The 13,768-nt window shown below is 43.2% G+C and overlaps 46 non-coding genes across 46 annotated transcripts; all 46 read left to right on the forward strand.

Annotated features, from left to right (window-relative positions):
• The first annotated feature begins 131 nt into the window (after positions 1-131).
• trnal-aag (transfer RNA leucine (anticodon AAG)) lies at positions 132-213 on the forward strand. Its single transcript has one exon. It is a non-coding gene; the product is annotated as a tRNA-Leu (tRNA).
• Positions 214-308: 95 nt separating this feature from the next.
• On the forward strand, positions 309-379 carry trnag-ccc (transfer RNA glycine (anticodon CCC)). The gene has a single exon. It is a non-coding gene; the product is annotated as a tRNA-Gly (tRNA).
• A 122-nt stretch (positions 380-501) lies between these two features.
• On the forward strand, positions 502-583 carry trnal-uag (transfer RNA leucine (anticodon UAG)). The gene has a single exon. It is a non-coding gene; the product is annotated as a tRNA-Leu (tRNA).
• Positions 584-987: 404 nt separating this feature from the next.
• On the forward strand, positions 988-1,069 carry trnal-aag (transfer RNA leucine (anticodon AAG)). Its single transcript has one exon. It is a non-coding gene; the product is annotated as a tRNA-Leu (tRNA).
• Positions 1,070-1,164: 95 nt separating this feature from the next.
• On the forward strand, positions 1,165-1,235 carry trnag-ccc (transfer RNA glycine (anticodon CCC)). Its single transcript has one exon. It is a non-coding gene; the product is annotated as a tRNA-Gly (tRNA).
• A 122-nt stretch (positions 1,236-1,357) lies between these two features.
• On the forward strand, positions 1,358-1,439 carry trnal-uag (transfer RNA leucine (anticodon UAG)). The gene has a single exon. It is a non-coding gene; the product is annotated as a tRNA-Leu (tRNA).
• A 407-nt stretch (positions 1,440-1,846) lies between these two features.
• On the forward strand, positions 1,847-1,928 carry trnal-aag (transfer RNA leucine (anticodon AAG)). Its single transcript has one exon. It is a non-coding gene; the product is annotated as a tRNA-Leu (tRNA).
• A 95-nt stretch (positions 1,929-2,023) lies between these two features.
• Positions 2,024-2,094, forward strand: trnag-ccc (transfer RNA glycine (anticodon CCC)). Its single transcript has one exon. It is a non-coding gene; the product is annotated as a tRNA-Gly (tRNA).
• Positions 2,095-2,216: 122 nt separating this feature from the next.
• trnal-uag (transfer RNA leucine (anticodon UAG)) lies at positions 2,217-2,298 on the forward strand. Its single transcript has one exon. It is a non-coding gene; the product is annotated as a tRNA-Leu (tRNA).
• A 407-nt stretch (positions 2,299-2,705) lies between these two features.
• trnal-aag (transfer RNA leucine (anticodon AAG)) lies at positions 2,706-2,787 on the forward strand. Its single transcript has one exon. It is a non-coding gene; the product is annotated as a tRNA-Leu (tRNA).
• Positions 2,788-2,882: 95 nt separating this feature from the next.
• Positions 2,883-2,953, forward strand: trnag-ccc (transfer RNA glycine (anticodon CCC)). Its single transcript has one exon. It is a non-coding gene; the product is annotated as a tRNA-Gly (tRNA).
• Positions 2,954-3,075: 122 nt separating this feature from the next.
• Positions 3,076-3,157, forward strand: trnal-uag (transfer RNA leucine (anticodon UAG)). Its single transcript has one exon. It is a non-coding gene; the product is annotated as a tRNA-Leu (tRNA).
• Positions 3,158-3,564: 407 nt separating this feature from the next.
• On the forward strand, positions 3,565-3,646 carry trnal-aag (transfer RNA leucine (anticodon AAG)). The gene has a single exon. It is a non-coding gene; the product is annotated as a tRNA-Leu (tRNA).
• A 95-nt stretch (positions 3,647-3,741) lies between these two features.
• On the forward strand, positions 3,742-3,812 carry trnag-ccc (transfer RNA glycine (anticodon CCC)). The gene has a single exon. It is a non-coding gene; the product is annotated as a tRNA-Gly (tRNA).
• A 122-nt stretch (positions 3,813-3,934) lies between these two features.
• On the forward strand, positions 3,935-4,016 carry trnal-uag (transfer RNA leucine (anticodon UAG)). Its single transcript has one exon. It is a non-coding gene; the product is annotated as a tRNA-Leu (tRNA).
• Positions 4,017-4,426: 410 nt separating this feature from the next.
• trnal-aag (transfer RNA leucine (anticodon AAG)) lies at positions 4,427-4,508 on the forward strand. Its single transcript has one exon. It is a non-coding gene; the product is annotated as a tRNA-Leu (tRNA).
• Positions 4,509-4,603: 95 nt separating this feature from the next.
• On the forward strand, positions 4,604-4,674 carry trnag-ccc (transfer RNA glycine (anticodon CCC)). Its single transcript has one exon. It is a non-coding gene; the product is annotated as a tRNA-Gly (tRNA).
• Positions 4,675-4,796: 122 nt separating this feature from the next.
• trnal-uag (transfer RNA leucine (anticodon UAG)) lies at positions 4,797-4,878 on the forward strand. The gene has a single exon. It is a non-coding gene; the product is annotated as a tRNA-Leu (tRNA).
• Positions 4,879-5,285: 407 nt separating this feature from the next.
• trnal-aag (transfer RNA leucine (anticodon AAG)) lies at positions 5,286-5,367 on the forward strand. Its single transcript has one exon. It is a non-coding gene; the product is annotated as a tRNA-Leu (tRNA).
• A 95-nt stretch (positions 5,368-5,462) lies between these two features.
• trnag-ccc (transfer RNA glycine (anticodon CCC)) lies at positions 5,463-5,533 on the forward strand. Its single transcript has one exon. It is a non-coding gene; the product is annotated as a tRNA-Gly (tRNA).
• Positions 5,534-5,655: 122 nt separating this feature from the next.
• On the forward strand, positions 5,656-5,737 carry trnal-uag (transfer RNA leucine (anticodon UAG)). Its single transcript has one exon. It is a non-coding gene; the product is annotated as a tRNA-Leu (tRNA).
• Positions 5,738-6,138: 401 nt separating this feature from the next.
• On the forward strand, positions 6,139-6,220 carry trnal-uag (transfer RNA leucine (anticodon UAG)). Its single transcript has one exon. It is a non-coding gene; the product is annotated as a tRNA-Leu (tRNA).
• Positions 6,221-6,633: 413 nt separating this feature from the next.
• Positions 6,634-6,715, forward strand: trnal-aag (transfer RNA leucine (anticodon AAG)). Its single transcript has one exon. It is a non-coding gene; the product is annotated as a tRNA-Leu (tRNA).
• Positions 6,716-6,810: 95 nt separating this feature from the next.
• trnag-ccc (transfer RNA glycine (anticodon CCC)) lies at positions 6,811-6,881 on the forward strand. The gene has a single exon. It is a non-coding gene; the product is annotated as a tRNA-Gly (tRNA).
• Positions 6,882-7,003: 122 nt separating this feature from the next.
• On the forward strand, positions 7,004-7,085 carry trnal-uag (transfer RNA leucine (anticodon UAG)). Its single transcript has one exon. It is a non-coding gene; the product is annotated as a tRNA-Leu (tRNA).
• A 400-nt stretch (positions 7,086-7,485) lies between these two features.
• On the forward strand, positions 7,486-7,567 carry trnal-uag (transfer RNA leucine (anticodon UAG)). Its single transcript has one exon. It is a non-coding gene; the product is annotated as a tRNA-Leu (tRNA).
• A 413-nt stretch (positions 7,568-7,980) lies between these two features.
• Positions 7,981-8,062, forward strand: trnal-aag (transfer RNA leucine (anticodon AAG)). The gene has a single exon. It is a non-coding gene; the product is annotated as a tRNA-Leu (tRNA).
• Positions 8,063-8,157: 95 nt separating this feature from the next.
• On the forward strand, positions 8,158-8,228 carry trnag-ccc (transfer RNA glycine (anticodon CCC)). Its single transcript has one exon. It is a non-coding gene; the product is annotated as a tRNA-Gly (tRNA).
• A 122-nt stretch (positions 8,229-8,350) lies between these two features.
• Positions 8,351-8,432, forward strand: trnal-uag (transfer RNA leucine (anticodon UAG)). Its single transcript has one exon. It is a non-coding gene; the product is annotated as a tRNA-Leu (tRNA).
• Positions 8,433-8,687: 255 nt separating this feature from the next.
• On the forward strand, positions 8,688-8,769 carry trnal-aag (transfer RNA leucine (anticodon AAG)). Its single transcript has one exon. It is a non-coding gene; the product is annotated as a tRNA-Leu (tRNA).
• A 95-nt stretch (positions 8,770-8,864) lies between these two features.
• trnag-ccc (transfer RNA glycine (anticodon CCC)) lies at positions 8,865-8,935 on the forward strand. The gene has a single exon. It is a non-coding gene; the product is annotated as a tRNA-Gly (tRNA).
• Positions 8,936-9,057: 122 nt separating this feature from the next.
• On the forward strand, positions 9,058-9,139 carry trnal-uag (transfer RNA leucine (anticodon UAG)). Its single transcript has one exon. It is a non-coding gene; the product is annotated as a tRNA-Leu (tRNA).
• Positions 9,140-9,549: 410 nt separating this feature from the next.
• Positions 9,550-9,631, forward strand: trnal-aag (transfer RNA leucine (anticodon AAG)). Its single transcript has one exon. It is a non-coding gene; the product is annotated as a tRNA-Leu (tRNA).
• A 95-nt stretch (positions 9,632-9,726) lies between these two features.
• Positions 9,727-9,797, forward strand: trnag-ccc (transfer RNA glycine (anticodon CCC)). Its single transcript has one exon. It is a non-coding gene; the product is annotated as a tRNA-Gly (tRNA).
• Positions 9,798-9,919: 122 nt separating this feature from the next.
• On the forward strand, positions 9,920-10,001 carry trnal-uag (transfer RNA leucine (anticodon UAG)). Its single transcript has one exon. It is a non-coding gene; the product is annotated as a tRNA-Leu (tRNA).
• A 407-nt stretch (positions 10,002-10,408) lies between these two features.
• On the forward strand, positions 10,409-10,490 carry trnal-aag (transfer RNA leucine (anticodon AAG)). The gene has a single exon. It is a non-coding gene; the product is annotated as a tRNA-Leu (tRNA).
• Positions 10,491-10,585: 95 nt separating this feature from the next.
• Positions 10,586-10,656, forward strand: trnag-ccc (transfer RNA glycine (anticodon CCC)). The gene has a single exon. It is a non-coding gene; the product is annotated as a tRNA-Gly (tRNA).
• A 122-nt stretch (positions 10,657-10,778) lies between these two features.
• On the forward strand, positions 10,779-10,860 carry trnal-uag (transfer RNA leucine (anticodon UAG)). Its single transcript has one exon. It is a non-coding gene; the product is annotated as a tRNA-Leu (tRNA).
• Positions 10,861-11,261: 401 nt separating this feature from the next.
• Positions 11,262-11,343, forward strand: trnal-uag (transfer RNA leucine (anticodon UAG)). The gene has a single exon. It is a non-coding gene; the product is annotated as a tRNA-Leu (tRNA).
• Positions 11,344-11,756: 413 nt separating this feature from the next.
• Positions 11,757-11,838, forward strand: trnal-aag (transfer RNA leucine (anticodon AAG)). Its single transcript has one exon. It is a non-coding gene; the product is annotated as a tRNA-Leu (tRNA).
• Positions 11,839-11,933: 95 nt separating this feature from the next.
• trnag-ccc (transfer RNA glycine (anticodon CCC)) lies at positions 11,934-12,004 on the forward strand. Its single transcript has one exon. It is a non-coding gene; the product is annotated as a tRNA-Gly (tRNA).
• Positions 12,005-12,126: 122 nt separating this feature from the next.
• On the forward strand, positions 12,127-12,195 carry trnae-cuc (transfer RNA glutamic acid (anticodon CUC)). The gene has a single exon. It is a non-coding gene; the product is annotated as a tRNA-Glu (tRNA).
• Positions 12,196-12,595: 400 nt separating this feature from the next.
• On the forward strand, positions 12,596-12,677 carry trnal-uag (transfer RNA leucine (anticodon UAG)). The gene has a single exon. It is a non-coding gene; the product is annotated as a tRNA-Leu (tRNA).
• Positions 12,678-13,090: 413 nt separating this feature from the next.
• trnal-aag (transfer RNA leucine (anticodon AAG)) lies at positions 13,091-13,172 on the forward strand. The gene has a single exon. It is a non-coding gene; the product is annotated as a tRNA-Leu (tRNA).
• A 95-nt stretch (positions 13,173-13,267) lies between these two features.
• On the forward strand, positions 13,268-13,338 carry trnag-ccc (transfer RNA glycine (anticodon CCC)). Its single transcript has one exon. It is a non-coding gene; the product is annotated as a tRNA-Gly (tRNA).
• Positions 13,339-13,460: 122 nt separating this feature from the next.
• Positions 13,461-13,542, forward strand: trnal-uag (transfer RNA leucine (anticodon UAG)). The gene has a single exon. It is a non-coding gene; the product is annotated as a tRNA-Leu (tRNA).
• Positions 13,543-13,768: the final 226 nt, after the last annotated feature.

Genomic DNA, 13,768 nt, shown 5'->3' on the forward strand with positions numbered 1-13,768 from the left:
CTGAAGCATTGGAACTGCTGTTCATTTTTCTTTTTTTTGCAAATACATCAAAATAGTTGTTGTTGTTGTTGTTGTTGAATTGCACTAGCATTGTATAGTTTGGAACCTGGGTGGCCAAGAGTAAGTGTTGTGGTAGCGTGGCCGAGCGGTCTAAGGCGCTGGATTAAGGCTCCAGTCTCTCCGGAGGCGTGGGTTCAAATCCCACCGCTGCCATATTGTTTTTTTTTCAACCCCACTTCGGTCTTTTGAACTGCTGTAAAAGAAAATATTCCGTTCCATGGAATATTTGCATACACGCAAACATGTCAGCGCCAATGGTGTAGTGGTATCATACAAGATTCCCATTCTTGTGACCTGGGTTCAATTCCCAGTTGGCGCAAGCTGATAAGGCAGCGTTTGTGTTTTCAAACCAATAATTACGTTAAAATTTTACAATTGTAGTAGTTGAATTGCGTTAGCGGCGTATAGTACGAAACCTGGGGGGCAGAAAGCTTGCAATGCGGTAGTGTGGCCGAGCGGTCTAAGGCGCTGGATTTAGGCTCCAGTCTCTCTGGAGGCGTGGGTTCGAATCCCACCGCTGCCATATGGATTTTTTTCACCCCTGCCCCCTTTTCACAAGAAGCAACAGAAGGACTTGTGACTCCCTAGAGACGTAGTAACAAATGCCACGGCATGTTTCTTGGTACACCTATTCTATGGAAGTAAGCTGAAGCATTTGAACTGCTGTTCAATTTTCTTTTTTTTTAACAAATACATCAAGATAATTGTTGTTGTTGTTGTTGTTGTTGAATTGTACTAGCAGTGTATAGTATGGAACCTGGGTGGCTAAGGGTTAGTGTTGTGGTAGTAAGTAAAGCTGAAGCATTGGAACTGCTGTTCATTTTTCTTTTTTTTGCAAATACATCAAAATAGTTGTTGTTGTTGTTGTTGTTGAATTGCACTAGCATTGTATAGTTTGGAACCTGGGTGGCCAAGAGTAAGTGTTGTGGTAGCGTGGCCGAGCGGTCTAAGGCGCTGGATTAAGGCTCCAGTCTCTCCGGAGGCGTGGGTTCAAATCCCACCGCTGCCATATTGTTTTTTTTTCAACCCCACTTCGGTCTTTTGAACTGCTGTAAAAGAAAATATTCCGTTCCATGGAATATTTGCATACACGCAAACATGTCAGCGCCAATGGTGTAGTGGTATCATACAAGATTCCCATTCTTGTGACCTGGGTTCAATTCCCAGTTGGCGCAAGCTGATAAGGCAGCGTTTGTGTTTTCAAACCAATAATTACGTTAAAATTTTACAATTGTAGTAGTTGAATTGCGTTAGCGGCGTATAGTACGGAACCTGGGGGGCAGAAAGCTTGCAATGCGGTAGTGTGGCCGAGCGGTCTAAGGCGCTGGATTTAGGCTCCAGTCTCTCTGGAGGCGTGGGTTCGAATCCCACCGCTGCCATATGGATTTTTTTCACCCCTGCCCCCTTTTCACAAGAAGCAACAGAAGGACTTGTGACTCCCTAGAGACGTAGTAACAAATGCCACGGCATGTTTCTTGGTACACCTATTCTATGGAAGTAAGCTGAAGCATTTGAACTGCCGTTCAATTTTCTTTTTTTTTAACAAATACATCAATATAATTGTTGTTGTTGTTGTTGTTGAATTGTACTAGCAGTGTATAGTATGGAACCTGGGTGGCTAAGGGTTAGTGTTGTGGTAGTAAGTAAAGCTGAAGCATTGGAACTGCTGTTCATTTTTCTTTTTTTTGCAAATACATCAAAATAGTTGTTGTTGTTGTTGTTGTTGTTGTTGAATTGCACTAGCATTGTATAGTTTGGAACCTGGGTGGCCAAGAGTAAGTGTTGTGGTAGCGTGGCCGAGCGGTCTAAGGCGCTGGATTAAGGCTCCAGTCTCTCCGGAGGCGTGGGTTCAAATCCCACCGCTGCCATATTGTTTTTTTTTCAACCCCACTTCGGTCTTTTGAACTGCTGTAAAAGAAAATATTCCGTTCCATGGAATATTTGCATACACGCAAACATGTCAGCGCCAATGGTGTAGTGGTATCATACAAGATTCCCATTCTTGTGACCTGGGTTCAATTCCCAGTTGGCGCAAGCTGATAAGGCAGCGTTTGTGTTTTCAAACCAATAATTACGTTAAAATTTTACAATTGTAGTAGTTGAATTGCGTTAGCGGCGTATAGTACGAAACCTGGGGGGCAGAAAGCTTGCAATGCGGTAGTGTGGCCGAGCGGTCTAAGGCGCTGGATTTAGGCTCCAGTCTCTCTGGAGGCGTGGGTTCGAATCCCACCGCTGCCATATGGATTTTTTTCACCCCTGCCCCCTTTTCACAAGAAGCAACAGAAGGACTTGTGACTCCCTAGAGACGTAGTAACAAATGCCACGGCATGTTTCTTGGTACACCTATTCTATGGAAGTAAGCTGAAGCATTTGAACTGCTGTTCAATTTTCTTTTTTTTTAACAAATACATCAAGATAATTGTTGTTGTTGTTGTTGTTGTTGTTGAATTGTACTAGCAGTGTATAGTATGGAACCTGGGTGGCTAAGGGTTAGTGTTGTGGTAGTAAGTAAAGCTGAAGCATTGGAACTGCTGTTCATTTTTCTTTTTTTTGCAAATACATCAAAATAGTTGTTGTTGTTGTTGTTGTTGAATTGCACTAGCATTGTATAGTTTGGAACCTGGGTGGCCAAGAGTAAGGGTTGTGGTAGCGTGGCCGAGCGGTCTAAGGCGCTGGATTAAGGCTCCAGTCTCTCCGGAGGCGTGGGTTCAAATCCCACCGCTGCCATATTGTTTTTTTTTCAACCCCACTTCGGTCTTTTGAACTGCTGTAAAAGAAAATATTCCGTTCCATGGAATATTTGCATACACGCAAACATGTCAGCGCCAATGGTGTAGTGTTATCATACAAGATTCCCATTCTTGTGACCTGGGTTCAATTCCCAGTTGGCGCAAGCTGATAAGGCAGCGTTTGTGTTTTCAAACCAATAATTACGTTAAAATTTTACAATTGTAGTAGTTGAATTGCGTTAGCGGCGTATAGTACGGAACCTGGGGGGCAGAAAGCTTGCAATGCGGTAGTGTGGCCGAGCGGTCTAAGGCGCTGGATTTAGGCTCCAGTCTCTCTGGAGGCGTGGGTTCGAATCCCACCGCTGCCATATGGATTTTTTTCACCCCTGCCCCCTTTTCACAAGAAGCAACAGAAGGACTTGTGACTCCCTAGAGACGTAGTAACAAATGCCACGGCATGTTTCTTGGTACACCTATTCTATGGAAGTAAGCTGAAGCATTTGAACTGCTGTTCAATTTTCTTTTTTTTTAACAAATACATCAAGATAATTGTTGTTGTTGTTGTTGTTGTTGTTGAATTGTACTAGCAGTGTATAGTATGGAACCTGGGTGGCTAAGGGTTAGTGTTGTGGTAGTAAGTAAAGCTGAAGCATTGGAACTGCTGTTCATTTTTCTTTTTTTTGCAAATACATCAAAATAGTTGTTGTTGTTGTTGTTGTTGAATTGCACTAGCATTGTATAGTTTGGAACCTGGGTGGCCAAGAGTAAGTGTTGTGGTAGCGTGGCCGAGCGGTCTAAGGCGCTGGATTAAGGCTCCAGTCTCTCCGGAGGCGTGGGTTCAAATCCCACCGCTGCCATATTGTTTTTTTTTCAACCCCACTTCGGTCTTTTGAACTGCTGTAAAAGAAAATATTCCGTTCCATGGAATATTTGCATACACGCAAACATGTCAGCGCCAATGGTGTAGTGTTATCATACAAGATTCCCATTCTTGTGACCTGGGTTCAATTCCCAGTTGGCGCAAGCTGATAAGGCAGCGTTTGTGATTTCAAACCAATAATTACGTTAAAATTTTACAATTTTAGTAGTTGAATTGCGTTAGCGGCGTATAGTACGGAACCTGGGGGGCAGAAAGCTTGCAATGCGGTAGTGTGGCCGAGCGGTCTAAGGCGCTGGATTTAGGCTCCAGTCTCTCTGGAGGCGTGGGTTCGAATCCCACCGCTGCCATATGGATTTTTTTCACCCCTGCCCCCTTTTCACAAGAAGCAACAGAAGGACTTGTGACTCCCTAGAGACGTAGTAACAAATGCCACGGCATGTTTCTTGGTACACCTATTCTATGGAAGTAAGCTGAAGCATTTGAACTGCCGTTCAATTTTCTTTTTTTTTAACAAATACATCAATATAATTGTTGTTGTTGTTGTTGTTGAATTGTACTAGCAGTGTATAGTATGGAACCTGGGTGGCTAAGGGTTAGTGTTGTGGTAGTAAGTAAAGCTGAAGCATTGGAACTGCTGTTCATTTTTCTTTTTTTTGCAAATACATCAAAATAGTTGTTGTTGTTGTTGTTGTTGTTGTTGTTGAATTGCACTAGCATTGTATAGTTTGGAACCTGGGTGACCAAGAGTAAGTGTTGTGGTAGCGTGGCCGAGCGGTCTAAGGCGCTGGATTAAGGCTCCAGTCTCTCCGGAGGCGTGGGTTCAAATCCCACCGCTGCCATATTGTTTTTTTTTCAACCCCACTTCGGTCTTTTGAACTGCTGTAAAAGAAAATATTCCGTTCCATGGAATATTTGCATACACGCAAACATGTCAGCGCCAATGGTGTAGTGGTATCATACAAGATTCCCATTCTTGTGACCTGGGTTCAATTCCCAGTTGGCGCAAGCTGATAAGGCAGCGTTTGTGTTTTCAAACCAATAATTACGTTAAAATTTTACAATTGTCGTAGTTGAATTGCGTTAGCGGCGTATAGTACGAAACCTGGGGGGCAGAAAGCTTGCAATGCGGTAGTGTGGCCGAGCGGTCTAAGGCGCTGGATTTAGGCTCCAGTCTCTCTGGAGGCGTGGGTTCGAATCCCACCGCTGCCATATGGATTTTTTTCACCCCTGCCCCCTTTTCACAAGAAGCAACAGAAGGACTTGTGACTCCCTAGAGACGTAGTAACAAATGCCACGGCATGTTTCTTGGTACACCTATTCTATGGAAGTAAGCTGAAGCATTTGAACTGCTGTTCAATTTTCTTTTTTTTTAACAAATACATCAAGATAATTGTTGTTGTTGTTGTTGTTGTTGTTGAATTGTACTAGCAGTGTATAGTATGGAACCTGGGTGGCTAAGGGTTAGTGTTGTGGTAGTAAGTAAAGCTGAAGCATTGGAACTGCTGTTCATTTTTCTTTTTTTTGCAAATACATCAAAATAGTTGTTGTTGTTGTTGTTGTTGAATTGCACTAGCATTGTATAGTTTGGAACCTGGGTGGCCAAGAGTAAGTGTTGTGGTAGCGTGGCCGAGCGGTCTAAGGCGCTGGATTAAGGCTCCAGTCTCTCCGGAGGCGTGGGTTCAAATCCCACCGCTGCCATATTGTTTTTTTTTCAACCCCACTTCGGTCTTTTGAACTGCTGTAAAAGAAAATATTCCGTTCCATGGAATATTTGCATACACGCAAACATGTCAGCGCCAATGGTGTAGTGGTATCATACAAGATTCCCATTCTTGTGACCTGGGTTCAATTCCCAGTTGGCGCAAGCTGATAAGGCAGCGTTTGTGTTTTCAAACCAATAATTACGTTAAAATTTTACAATTGTAGTAGTTGAATTGCGTTAGCGGCGTATAGTACGGAACCTGGGGGGCAGAAAGCTTGCAATGCGGTAGTGTGGCCGAGCGGTCTAAGGCGCTGGATTTAGGCTCCAGTCTCTCTGGAGGCGTGGGTTCGAATCCCACTGCTGCCATATGGATTTTTTTCACCCCTGCCCCCTTTTCACAAGAAGCAACAGAAGGACTTGTGACTCCCTAGAGACGTAGTAACAAATGCCACGGCATGTTTCTTGGTACACCTATTCTATGGAAGTAAGCTGAAGCATTTGAACTGCTGTTCAATTTTCTTTTTTTTTAACAAATACATCAAGATAATTGTTGTTGTTGTTGTTGTTGAATTGTACTAGCAGTGTATAGTATGGAACCTGGGTGGCTAAGGGTTAGTGTTGTGGTAGTAAGTAAAGCTGAAGCATTGGAACTGCTGTTCATTTTTCTTTTTTTTGCAAATACATCAAAATAGTTGTTGTTGTTGTTGTTGTTGAATTGCACTAGCATTGTATAGTTTGGAACCTGGGTGGCCAAGAGTAAGTGTTGTGGTAGCGTGGCCGAGCGGTCTAAGGCGCTGGATTTAGGCTCCAGTCTCTCTGGAGGCGTGGGTTCGAATCCCACCGCTGCCATATGGATTTTTTTCACCCCTGCCCCCTTTTCACAAGAAGCAACAGAAGGACTTGTGACTCCCTAGAGACGTAGTAACAAATGCCACGGCATGTTTCTTGGTACACCTATTCTATGGAAATAAGCTGAAGCATTTGAACTGCTGTTCAATTTTCTTTTTTTTTAACAAATACATCAAGATAATTGTTGTTGTTGTTGTTGTTGTTGTTGTTGAATTGTACTAGCAGTGTATAGTATGGAACCTGGGTGGCTAAGGGTTAGTGTTGTGGTAGTAAGTAAAGCTGAAGCATTGGAACTGCTGTTCATTTTTCTTTTTTTTGCAAATACATCAAAATAGTTGTTGTTGTTGTTGTTGTTGTTGAATTGCACTAGCATTGTATAGTTTGGAACCTGGGTGGCCAAGAGTAAGTGTTGTGGTAGCGTGGCCGAGCGGTCTAAGGCGCTGGATTAAGGCTCCAGTCTCTCCCGAGGCGTGGGTTCAAATCCCACCGCTGCCATATTGTTTTTTTTTCAACCCCACTTCGGTCTTTTGAACTGCTGTAAAAGAAAATATTCCGTTCCATGGAATATTTGCATACACGCAAACATGTCAGCGCCAATGGTGTAGTGGTATCATACAAGATTCCCATTCTTGTGACCTGGGTTCAATTCCCAGTTGGCGCAAGCTGATAAGGCAGCGTTTGTGTTTTCAAACCAATAATTACGTTAAAATTTTATAATTGTAGTAGTTGAATTGCGTTAGCGGCGTATAGTACGAAACCTGGGGGGCAGAAAGCTTGCAATGCGGTAGTGTGGCCGAGCGGTCTAAGGCGCTGGATTTAGGCTCCAGTCTCTCTGGAGGCGTGGGTTCGAATCCCACCGCTGCCATATGGATTTTTTCACCCCTGCCCCCTTTTCACAAGAAGCAACAGAAGGACTTGTGACTCCCTAGAGACGTAGTAACAAATGCCACGGCATGTTTCTTGGTACACCTATTCTATGGAAGTAAGCTGAAGCATTTGAACTGCTGTTCAATTTTCTTTTTTTTTAACAAATACATCAAGATAATTGTTGTTGTTGTTGTTGTTGAATTGTACTAGCAGTGTATAGTATGGAACCTGGGTGGCTAAGGGTTAGTGTTGTGGTAGTAAGTAAAGCTGAAGCATTGGAACTGCTGTTCATTTTTCTTTTTTTTGCAAATACATCAAAATAGTTGTTGTTGTTGTTGTTGTTGAATTGCACTAGCATTGTATAGTTTGGAACCTGGGTGGCCAAGAGTAAGTGTTGTGGTAGCGTGGCCGAGCGGTCTAAGGCGCTGGATTTAGGCTCCAGTCTCTCTGGAGGCGTGGGTTCGAATCCCACCGCTGCCATATGGATTTTTTTCACCCCTGCCCCCTTTTCACAAGAAGCAACAGAAGGACTTGTGACTCCCTAGAGACGTAGTAACAAATGCCACGGCATGTTTCTTGGTACACCTATTCTATGGAAATAAGCTGAAGCATTTGAACTGCTGTTCAATTTTCTTTTTTTTTAACAAATACATCAAGATAATTGTTGTTGTTGTTGTTGTTGTTGTTGTTGAATTGTACTAGCAGTGTATAGTATGGAACCTGGGTGGCTAAGGGTTAGTGTTGTGGTAGTAAGTAAAGCTGAAGCATTGGAACTGCTGTTCATTTTTCTTTTTTTTGCAAATACATCAAAATAGTTGTTGTTGTTGTTGTTGTTGTTGAATTGCACTAGCATTGTATAGTTTGGAACCTGGGTGGCCAAGAGTAAGTGTTGTGGTAGCGTGGCCGAGCGGTCTAAGGCGCTGGATTAAGGCTCCAGTCTCTCCCGAGGCGTGGGTTCAAATCCCACCGCTGCCATATTGGTTTTTTTTCAACCCCACTTCGGTCTTTTGAACTGCTGTAAAAGAAAATATTCCGTTCCATGGAATATTTGCATACACGCAAACATGTCAGCGCCAATGGTGTAGTGGTATCATACAAGATTCCCATTCTTGTGACCTGGGTTCAATTCCCAGTTGGCGCAAGCTGATAAGGCAGCGTTTGTGTTTTCAAACCAATAATTACGTTAAAATTTTATAATTGTAGTAGTTGAATTGCGTTAGCGGCGTATAGTACGAAACCTGGGGGGCAGAAAGCTTGCAATGCGGTAGTGTGGCCGAGCGGTCTAAGGCGCTGGATTTAGGCTCCAGTCTCTCTGGAGGCGTGGGTTCGAATCCCACCGCTGCCATATGGATTTTTTCACCCCTGCCCCCTTTTCACAAGAAGCAACAGAAGGACTTGTGACTCCCTAGAGACGTAGTAACAAATGCCACGGCATGTTTCTTGGTACACCTATTCTATGGAAGTAAGCTGAAGCATTTGAACTGCTGTTCAATTTTCTTTTTTTTTAACAAATACATCAAAATAGTTGTTGTTGTTGTTGTTGTTGAATTGCACTAGCATTGTATAGTTTGGAACCTGGGTGGCCAAGAGTAAGTGTTGTGGTAGCGTGGCCGAGCGGTCTAAGGCGCTGGATTAAGGCTCCAGTCTCTCCGGAGGCGTGGGTTCAAATCCCACCGCTGCCATATTGTTTTTTTTTCAACCCCACTTCGGTCTTTTGAACTGCTGTAAAAGAAAATATTCCGTTCCATGGAATATTTGCATACACGCAAACATGTCAGCGCCAATGGTGTAGTGTTATCATACAAGATTCCCATTCTTGTGACCTGGGTTCAATTCCCAGTTGGCGCAAGCTGATAAGGCAGCGTTTGTGATTTCAAACCAATAATTACGTTAAAATTTTACAATTTTAGTAGTTGAATTGCGTTAGCGGCGTATAGTACGGAACCTGGGGGGCAGAAAGCTTGCAATGCGGTAGTGTGGCCGAGCGGTCTAAGGCGCTGGATTTAGGCTCCAGTCTCTCTGGAGGCGTGGGTTCGAATCCCACCGCTGCCATATGGATTTTTTTCACCCCTGCCCCCTTTTCACAAGAAGCAACAGAAGGACTTGTGACTCCCTAGAGACGTAGTAACAAATGCCACGGCATGTTTCTTGGTACACCTATTCTATGGAAGTAAGCTGAAGCATTTGAACTGCCGTTCAATTTTCTTTTTTTTTAACAAATACATCAATATAATTGTTGTTGTTGTTGTTGTTGAATTGTACTAGCAGTGTATAGTATGGAACCTGGGTGGCTAAGGGTTAGTGTTGTGGTAGTAAGTAAAGCTGAAGCATTGGAACTGCTGTTCATTTTTCTTTTTTTTGCAAATACATCAAAATAGTTGTTGTTGTTGTTGTTGTTGTTGTTGTTGAATTGCACTAGCATTGTATAGTTTGGAACCTGGGTGACCAAGAGTAAGTGTTGTGGTAGCGTGGCCGAGCGGTCTAAGGCGCTGGATTAAGGCTCCAGTCTCTCCGGAGGCGTGGGTTCAAATCCCACCGCTGCCATATTGTTTTTTTTTCAACCCCACTTCGGTCTTTTGAACTGCTGTAAAAGAAAATATTCCGTTCCATGGAATATTTGCATACACGCAAACATGTCAGCGCCAATGGTGTAGTGGTATCATACAAGATTCCCATTCTTGTGACCTGGGTTCAATTCCCAGTTGGCGCAAGCTGATAAGGCAGCGTTTGTGTTTTCAAACCAATAATTACGTTAAAATTTTACAATTGTCGTAGTTGAATTGCGTTAGCGGCGTATAGTACGAAACCTGGGGGGCAGAAAGCTTGCAATGCGGTAGTGTGGCCGAGCGGTCTAAGGCGCTGGATTTAGGCTCCAGTCTCTCTGGAGGCGTGGGTTCGAATCCCACCGCTGCCATATGGATTTTTTTCACCCCTGCCCCCTTTTCACAAGAAGCAACAGAAGGACTTGTGACTCCCTAGAGACGTAGTAACAAATGCCACGGCATGTTTCTTGGTACACCTATTCTATGGAAGTAAGCTGAAGCATTTGAACTGCTGTTCAATTTTCTTTTTTTTTAACAAATACATCAAGATAATTGTTGTTGTTGTTGTTGTTGTTGTTGAATTGTACTAGCAGTGTATAGTATGGAACCTGGGTGGCTAAGGGTTAGTGTTGTGGTAGTAAGTAAAGCTGAAGCATTGGAACTGCTGTTCATTTTTCTTTTTTTTGCAAATACATCAAAATAGTTGTTGTTGTTGTTGTTGTTGAATTGCACTAGCATTGTATAGTTTGGAACCTGGGTGGCCAAGAGTAAGTGTTGTGGTAGCGTGGCCGAGCGGTCTAAGGCGCTGGATTAAGGCTCCAGTCTCTCCGGAGGCGTGGGTTCAAATCCCACCGCTGCCATATTGTTTTTTTTTCAACCCCACTTCGGTCTTTTGAACTGCTGTAAAAGAAAATATTCCGTTCCATGGAATATTTGCATACACGCAAACATGTCAGCGCCAATGGTGTAGTGGTATCATACAAGATTCCCATTCTTGTGACCTGGGTTCAATTCCCAGTTGGCGCAAGCTGATAAGGCAGCGTTTGTGTTTTCAAACCAATAATTACGTTAAAATTTTACAATTGTAGTAGTTGAATTGCGTTAGCGGCGTATAGTACGGAACCTGGGGGGCAGAAAGCTTGCAATGCGGTAGTGTGGCCGAGCGGTCTAAGGCGCTGGATTTAGGCTCCAGTCTCTCTGGAGGCGTGGGTTCGAATCCCACTGCTGCCATATGGATTTTTTTCACCCCTGCCCCCTTTTCACAAGAAGCAACAGAAGGACTTGTGACTCCCTAGAGACGTAGTAACAAATGCCACGGCATGTTTCTTGGTACACCTATTCTATGGAAGTAAGCTGAAGCATTTGAACTGCTGTTCAATTTTCTTTTTTTTTAACAAATACATCAAGATAATTGTTGTTGTTGTTGTTGTTGAATTGTACTAGCAGTGTATAGTATGGAACCTGGGTGGCTAAGGGTTAGTGTTGTGGTAGTAAGTAAAGCTGAAGCATTGGAACTGCTGTTCATTTTTCTTTTTTTTGCAAATACATCAAAATAGTTGTTGTTGTTGTTGTTGTTGAATTGCACTAGCATTGTATAGTTTGGAACCTGGGTGGCCAAGAGTAAGTGTTGTGGTAGCGTGGCCGAGCGGTCTAAGGCGCTGGATTTAGGCTCCAGTCTCTCTGGAGGCGTGGGTTCGAATCCCACCGCTGCCATATGGATTTTTTTCACCCCTGCCCCCTTTTCACAAGAAGCAACAGAAGGACTTGTGACTCCCTAGAGACGTAGTAACAAATGCCACGGCATGTTTCTTGGTACACCTATTCTATGGAAATAAGCTGAAGCATTTGAACTGCTGTTCAATTTTCTTTTTTTTTAACAAATACATCAAGATAATTGTTGTTGTTGTTGTTGTTGTTGTTGTTGAATTGTACTAGCAGTGTATAGTATGGAACCTGGGTGGCTAAGGGTTAGTGTTGTGGTAGTAAGTAAAGCTGAAGCATTGGAACTGCTGTTCATTTTTCTTTTTTTTGCAAATACATCAAAATAGTTGTTGTTGTTGTTGTTGTTGTTGAATTGCACTAGCATTGTATAGTTTGGAACCTGGGTGGCCAAGAGTAAGTGTTGTGGTAGCGTGGCCGAGCGGTCTAAGGCGCTGGATTAAGGCTCCAGTCTCTCCCGAGGCGTGGGTTCAAATCCCACCGCTGCCATATTGTTTTTTTTTCAACCCCACTTCGGTCTTTTGAACTGCTGTAAAAGAAAATATTCCGTTCCATGGAATATTTGCATACACGCAAACATGTCAGCGCCAATGGTGTAGTGGTATCATACAAGATTCCCATTCTTGTGACCTGGGTTCAATTCCCAGTTGGCGCAAGCTGATAAGGCAGCGTTTGTGTTTTCAAACCAATAATTACGTTAAAATTTTATAATTGTAGTAGTTGAATTGCGTTAGCGGCGTATAGTACGAAACCTGGGGGGCAGAAAGCTTGCAATGCGGTAGTGTGGCCGAGCGGTCTAAGGCTCCAGTCTCTCTGGAGGCGTGGGTTCGAATCCCACCGCTGCCATATGGATTTTTTCACCCCTGCCCCCTTTTCACAAGAAGCAACAGAAGGACTTGTGACTCCCTAGAGACGTAGTAACAAATGCCACGGCATGTTTCTTGGTACACCTATTCTATGGAAGTAAGCTGAAGCATTTGAACTGCTGTTCAATTTTCTTTTTTTTTAACAAATACATCAAGATAATTGTTGTTGTTGTTGTTGTTGAATTGTACTAGCAGTGTATAGTATGGAACCTGGGTGGCTAAGGGTTAGTGTTGTGGTAGTAAGTAAAGCTGAAGCATTGGAACTGCTGTTCATTTTTCTTTTTTTTGCAAATACATCAAAATAGTTGTTGTTGTTGTTGTTGTTGAATTGCACTAGCATTGTATAGTTTGGAACCTGGGTGGCCAAGAGTAAGTGTTGTGGTAGCGTGGCCGAGCGGTCTAAGGCGCTGGATTTAGGCTCCAGTCTCTCTGGAGGCGTGGGTTCGAATCCCACCGCTGCCATATGGATTTTTTTCACCCCTGCCCCCTTTTCACAAGAAGCAACAGAAGGACTTGTGACTCCCTAGAGACGTAGTAACAAATGCCACGGCATGTTTCTTGGTACACCTATTCTATGGAAATAAGCTGAAGCATTTGAACTGCTGTTCAATTTTCTTTTTTTTTAACAAATACATCAAGATAATTGTTGTTGTTGTTGTTGTTGTTGTTGTTGAATTGTACTAGCAGTGTATAGTATGGAACCTGGGTGGCTAAGGGTTAGTGTTGTGGTAGTAAGTAAAGCTGAAGCATTGGAACTGCTGTTCATTTTTCTTTTTTTTGCAAATACATCAAAATAGTTGTTGTTGTTGTTGTTGTTGTTGAATTGCACTAGCATTGTATAGTTTGGAACCTGGGTGGCCAAGAGTAAGTGTTGTGGTAGCGTGGCCGAGCGGTCTAAGGCGCTGGATTAAGGCTCCAGTCTCTCCCGAGGCGTGGGTTCAAATCCCACCGCTGCCATATTGTTTTTTTTTCAACCCCACTTCGGTCTTTTGAACTGCTGTAAAAGAAAATATTCCGTTCCATGGAATATTTGCATACACGCAAACATGTCAGCGCCAATGGTGTAGTGGTATCATACAAGATTCCCATTCTTGTGACCTGGGTTCAATTCCCAGTTGGCGCAAGCTGATAAGGCAGCGTTTGTGTTTTCAAACCAATAATTACGTTAAAATTTTATAATTGTAGTAGTTGAATTGCGTTAGCGGCGTATAGTACGAAACCTGGGGGGCAGAAAGCTTGCAATGCGGTAGTGTGGCCGAGCGGTCTAAGGCGCTGGATTTAGGCTCCAGTCTCTCTGGAGGCGTGGGTTCGAATCCAACCGCTGCCATATGGATTTTTTCACCCCTGCCCCCTTTTCACAAGAAGCAACAGAAGGACTTGTGACTCCCTAGAGACGTAGTAACAAATGCCACGGCATGTTTCTTGGTACACCTATTCTATGGAAGTAAGCTGAAGCATTTGAACTGCTGTTCAATTTTCTTTTTTTTTAACAAATACATCAAGATAATTGTTGTTGTTGTTGTTGTTGTTGTTGTTGAAGTGTACTAGCAGTG

Source organism: Acipenser ruthenus, chromosome 48 (genome assembly GCF_902713425.1).
Source record: "Acipenser ruthenus chromosome 48, fAciRut3.2 maternal haplotype, whole genome shotgun sequence".
Lineage (NCBI taxonomy): Eukaryota > Metazoa > Chordata > Actinopteri > Acipenseriformes > Acipenseridae > Acipenser > Acipenser ruthenus.